We start from the raw sequence: 6,000 nt of genomic DNA on the forward strand, positions 1-6,000 counted from the left end.
GACAGCTTCCAAATCTGTCCCACTCCAAGCCAGCCAGATCCTTTCTCACATGAACTTACGGCAGTAATGCATTTGGGAAAGAAAAACACCCATTCAGGCATGGGGTTTAAGAACTGTTTGTCATTCGGCTACGACTGCAAGGCAACATCTCCTCCTCCCAAGTTTCTAACCCTTTTGTAAGAAATGTTCAGATCTCTCTTCAAAGTAAAATGATATTTTTTTTTTAATAAAATAGGGATTTTTCTTCTAAAAACCCCCTTCCATTTGGCAGAAACAAGACAGTTCCTCATAAACACCACGGGGTTTTAATGACTGGAGCCCTCTTGGTGTTCATTTGCCCAAGCAGCCCTGGTGTAGGAATGTTAGGGGCACTCAGGTGTGAAGGTGCTGAGAGACCTGTAAAGCATTTGGATCAAGAAACAGAAAGAAAACACAAAATGAAACCTTCCTGAATAACTGAAGGGTTTCTTCTCTTCCAAAATCACTGGAGAACCCTTATTCCAAACTCCTCCTCCTCCCTCATTATCCCAGAGACAGATTTAAACAGCACTCTGCTTTGCAAAAGAGTTGTGAAGAGCCCTAGAGCCAGCCAACGGAGATAAAAGGCCACAGCTGAGTGTTTGTGTAAAGACAACAGTTGCACCATGAGTGACAGATATTTTGTTATATTGGCCCACCACACCACACAGATCTGTAAATGGAACGATGATGGCTTTGTGCAACCTATCACTGCCCTTCCCTGCATCAAGAAAGCTCTGGGGAGACCTTAGAGCAGCTTTCCAATAACTTAAGGGGGCCTATAAGGAATCTGGAGAGGGGTTTTTTACAAGGGCCTGTAGGGACAGGACAAGGGGGAATGGCTTTAAACCAAAAGAGGGGAGATTGAGATGAGCTCTTAAATAGAAGTTCTTCCCTGTGAGGGTGCTGAGGCGCTGGCACAGGGTGCCCAGAGAAGCTGTGGCTGCCCCATCCCCACCAGTGTTCAAGGCCAGGTTGGACACAGGGGCTTGGAGCACCCTGCTCTAGGGGAAGGTGTCCCTGCCCGTGGCAGGGGTTGGAACTGGATGAGGATTAAGTTCCCTTCCAACCAAAACCATCCTGTGATTCTGTGATCTGTGGCGCACAGGGCTCCCCATGTAGGTCACCCTGCTATCTGGGATGGTCAGGACAACAAAAGGCACAGACATCTTTGCTTTGAGCATACAGCCTCTCCCTCCTAATGTCAGGCTCCATTTGTATCAAAGAGTGGAATATGTCCCTGTGCTGGTTCATATCACAGGTGCACAAACCTGGCCCTTCATAAGTGCATTACTTATGACCCCTCCGTGCACAGCAGCCCCATTCAGGGAACGTGACAGCTCTCGGCACACTTTAATCCCTGTCTCACAACTCAGCAGCTGCCCTAAATCCCTGTGAGTGATCTCCTGCAGGACAACCCCTTGCACCTGAGCACACACCTGCAGAGCATAGACTCATAGGACCATCGAATGAAGAAAAGACCTTTTAAGATCACCAAGACCAGCCATTATGTTAGGTTGCAGGCAGGCACCTGCAGTTTTGCATATGCCCCTGCAGGAGCCCTGTACCTAGTCCCTAAACCCTCTCCTGCAGTTCCTGAAACAGCCTTTCCTATCATTATGAGGCTGAAAAGAAAATAAACTTTCATGACCATTTTTATTATCCCGTTTAAGAACTGTTTACCACCTGTTTCATTTCCATGTTAAAACATGACATTCATTTGGACCCAGGCTCACCTAACCCCTCCTTTTGTCATCGAATAGCTGTACTCAGATCGACTAAGACAGACTTATTATTCCTACATAAATCTGCTTCCCTCTCCATGCTGGCCATGGCTTTTGGCAAAGAGGCTTAAGAGGGGAGCTTGGAGGAAATGAATGATATTTTTCATCCTAGAGAAACAAATGCCAAAAGTCAATTTTGCAAAGATAATACAGCTTCAACTGACTCATGTGTTTGTCGAGATGCTGTGACCCTGCAGAGCCCCGGTGAAAGGAAGAAGCTGTGATTTCAAACTGCATAAACTGTTGATCTTTTGCATTGTTCGGACTTTTGCAATCAGATCTCTGCTCCAGTTAATAAAACGAAGGCAGTTACTCAAGAGGTTTTATATTCAGGGCAGTGAGCAGACCAGCTCTTGGAGACACCAGCCAACTGCCTCTAGTAAAGCCCAGTTGAATGCAATCACATGCAGCTGCTCTCCTCTGTCTCTGTGCAGCATTCCTGCTAAAGTGGTTCTCCCTCACTTAATCCCATCATTAAACCTGAAAACCAGATCCCATTGTTTTAATTCACCTGGCAGCAGCTCGCCCTGCTTTAATTGCATACCACTACAAATTGATATGAGAAAGGGAACCCAAACCCCATCTCAAAGCTGTCAGCAGAAACACAGTGTTCAACAGCCCTGTTTGACACACAACTCTGTGTTATACCTCTGAGCTTCCAGGCCTTAACTAAGCACAACACTGTAAGGATTTAAGGTCTCACTAGTAAAAGCTCTATTTACTCCCTGGGAAGTCACACGCAGGGTATTATTTTAGTGGTCTGTCAACACAAAGCTTCAATCTGAGTGGGGTTGTGCCATCCCCAGGCAGATATATTAATGAATCACTCCAACAGAAGCCGTAGCATCCTAATGCAAGCATCCTTTAAAACAAGAAAAGCAATCAGAATTCAATGTAAACCGCAAAACCAGCAAGTGGATATATTGTTAGGAGGTTTTGATTAAAGCTTTTGAAATTAAAAGGATCAGACTGAGGATCAGAGAAACATACCGCAAAATCATCAAAAGAAGATGAGGAGCAGATTTTGTAGCCCTTGCTCTTGAGGGAGATAAATCAGTGCTTTCTATTTTATGGAGGGAAGGGGTTGCAAAGCTTGGCCTTTGCTACACAGAACATGTTCTTAACTGATCTTGAGCCCCTGAAGCCAATTAGTCCTTTGGTGTTTCCGTACAAGGAGTCTCTGACAGGAGAGAGGCTTCTTTCTTGTCACTTGGCTGGATGTGTCAGGGTGACTTTAAGCACAGCACCAGCACGGTAACAAACAGGCAGATGCTGCAGCTCATCCACCTCTAATTCCTGGAAGCAGAGAAAGCCTTTTACAAAGCACCAAGTGAGAGAATTGCTTATATTGCCTGACGGGTACAGCTTAATGCTTTAATGTCATAAAACTCCTTGCACTGCATTTCTCACAGAGTACAAGCAGGGTGCCATATCCTGTTTTTTACAGGAAAACTTCAGCATCAACATCAATTTTTGTTTCCAGCCACACCAAAACTGAGGGAAGATCATCAGCCCGTACCCACCTCAACATGGCCAAACCCTCATCCACCCCGAATCCCTACTGAAACCCCATTCTAGTTCTTCACCAAACCATGTGTTTCTAACGTAATTTTGCCTAAAATTTAGCCCTTCCTTGGATGTGCAGGTATAAAAGCTGAGCATTGGATATAGACTTTGCATCTAAGTCTGTATGTGCACAATCAGAGCTGAACGCAGAGCAATGTAACTGCCCTGTAGCAGCGATTCCAGCACGGCTTGTGCAGCGAAACCAGATAAAAAGAGATGCTAAACCCAGACGCTAGTTTACAGATAGGCTTTCAGTTCATTTACAGTAAACTTCTCATTTTTTAGGCTACCCAAAAGCCACAGAAATGAATCCCCTTTTGCACTATGCCTCTGCTAAAGTGAACCCTGCTTAAACACAGGCTTGGAGAAGCCACCTGAATTTTTCTCTATTGGCTGCACGTTTCCAAGTCACGTTTATAAGTGACAGAGCAAAACAAAGCAAAACCAAACCAAAAAGAGGTTCTCTGCTGAGAATTTATGTGGCAAGCTTTGCCCCGCAGTGTGGTTTTATAGCCTGGTTATAAAGCCCTGGAAACAGAAGGGGATAGAATGGAAATACTGACAGATCCTTACCTAGAATATGGCAAATGAGCACACCATAAAAATGACTAATTACAGATACTGTAAACCCCAGCTTAGCTCTCGGGCCCAGCTTCTGGGCTGGAGGGGAGAGATGCAGACAGTGATAACAGAGGGCTCAGCCTCTGCTCCTGTTGGCTTTGCCTACATAGACAGGAACTTCTAGTTTTGACCCTTCATTAGTGGCCATGACCACAACAGGAAACACTTACAATGTTGTGACCTCAGTGGCAAGAAAGGTGTTTGCAGGTTACCTGGCTTGAAAAAAACCCTGCCCTTATTTACTGCCTGCAACAAGTGTCTGGCATATGTCCACCCATAAAGTCCCAAGCAAGTTTCACCTTATTAAACCTCACCTTTCTACTTCAGATGGGCTTGAGGATGTCTTAGACCATACACCAAACCCCCAGATTCCTCTAAGTGAAGAGGAGGGGCGCTCCTCAAAGGCTCTGAACAGCAAGAACAGGAAGACAAAGCGAGGAGCTGAGAGCTGCTGGATGGAGTCTGTCCACAGAAGGACACACAGGGATTAGGTGGTTATTGCACTGGGATTGGCCCTACTAAAACAAAAGAGACCAAAACTATATGGAGACTTGATAACACTGAGCACCATGCATCAGCAGGGGGAAGGTAATTTGGCTGCCCATGTGGAGAAGGCTAGTTACTGTGAACAATAGTTTCTGCATGATTGCAGGGATGGTGCACACACTGTCATGTTGTGGAAGGGCTCTGCACAGCTATTGCCTGCTAAACTGGGAAACAACCTGAAAGCTGCTGTCCCTTGGGAGCTGCTCCTTTGCAAGTATTAAGGAAGACCCTTGCATCCTTTCCGCCCATGCTGCAGAAGCTAATGTCAGCTGGCAAAGTGGAAGGCAGCAGGCTGGGGGAGAGCTCAGAGAAGGACAACCTCCAGCATTCCCATTTCCTCCTGTTCTCCTCCCTTCTGCTGGAGAACCACCCCGCTTGGAAGTGATGCTACCTCCATTGTCCTCCAATGCTTCCATCACATGTATGCTGGGTGCTGCCTTCAGTGCTTGGCTGCGCTGGCCACAGATCCCTGCACACTGTCCCTCTAATGCTCCCCAGGGTTACAGTGAGCTGATCTCTCAGCTGTATCCATTAGGAAACCTAAGTGGAGCCAGTCAACTTTACAAGAGATGGTTGAATTGTTCTTGCACCAGAGGGGCCCGCTATCACAATAAAGGCCTCAGCAACACAAGGGACAAACCCTGGCCACGGACACCCCGAAGGCCTAAAGATAAAGGGTTGGATTACACAAAGCAGCTTCTCATTATCCTCTCCTTGATACTGGTTGGGAACCTTGTTTTGAAGGAATCCCTTAATTAGGTTTTACAGTGCATAGGTTAGGCATTTTCCAGCAACAGCTTTATTGTAATGGGTTGCACATGTTCTCATACTGTACACTGAAATGAAACTTAGCTACAGGGCATTTCCTTCCGTTGCTCTTGCAGGGGAGCAGCTTTAACCTCTTTGCAGACACAAAGCCATATTTCACTCCTGAGAGGCCGCAGCAGTTCCCCACTCCCCATCACTTGGGGTCATTTCAACCCTTTAACTGTGCCATGAACTCACAAATGTGCTGCAGGGAGCAGTGGCAGGGAAGAGGTGAGGCAGAGATGGAAAACACCCAGGAGGTTAAAGCCCAGCAGTGCCCCAGAGTGTCCCAAGGAGCCAGCCCACAGTCCTCAGCCATGCAGCACATACCTGGTGGCCACATCGCTGACCATTGCTGGTAGGGGAATCATCTGGAGAACCTCCTCTGGTGCCAGCAGTGCTGTATTTCTGTGTCATCGAAGTCAGGACTGGTTTGGGAAAAGAGAAGAAAAAAGCAGTTTTAAGGGAATGAAGACACAATTCATAGGTAAAGGATAAACCAAAGATTGGAATGGGCAGATATATGGATAGGATTTGTCTGCAGACATCAGCTGCGGTGAGATGTTCTCCTGGCCCTGGACTCGAGACGAGTCACTCAGAGCAACCGGAGCTACTTCTTGGGCTGTAGGGTTTTCTTCAGCTGGAGACTGCTGTGACA

At 46.6% G+C, this 6,000-nt stretch overlaps 1 long non-coding RNA gene across 2 annotated transcripts in view; it reads right to left on the minus strand.

The window, feature by feature from the left end:
- Positions 1 to 5,758, minus strand: part of LOC133268298 (uncharacterized) — a 99,472-nt gene extending 93,714 nt beyond the window's left edge. For both annotated transcript variants that reach the window (XR_009743028.1, XR_009743030.1), the window contains exon 1: positions 5,673 to 5,758. This is a non-coding gene — a long non-coding RNA (uncharacterized LOC133268298). The remainder of the gene's footprint in view (positions 1 to 5,672) is intronic.
- Positions 5,759 to 6,000: the final 242 nt, after the last annotated feature.

This window comes from Pezoporus flaviventris, unplaced genomic scaffold (assembly GCF_033815535.1).
Source record: "Pezoporus flaviventris isolate CSIRO_AGI_PZ_B2104156 unplaced genomic scaffold, CSIRO_AGI_Pfla_v1 ptg000013l, whole genome shotgun sequence".
NCBI classification, from domain to species: domain Eukaryota; kingdom Metazoa; phylum Chordata; class Aves; order Psittaciformes; family Psittacidae; genus Pezoporus; species Pezoporus flaviventris.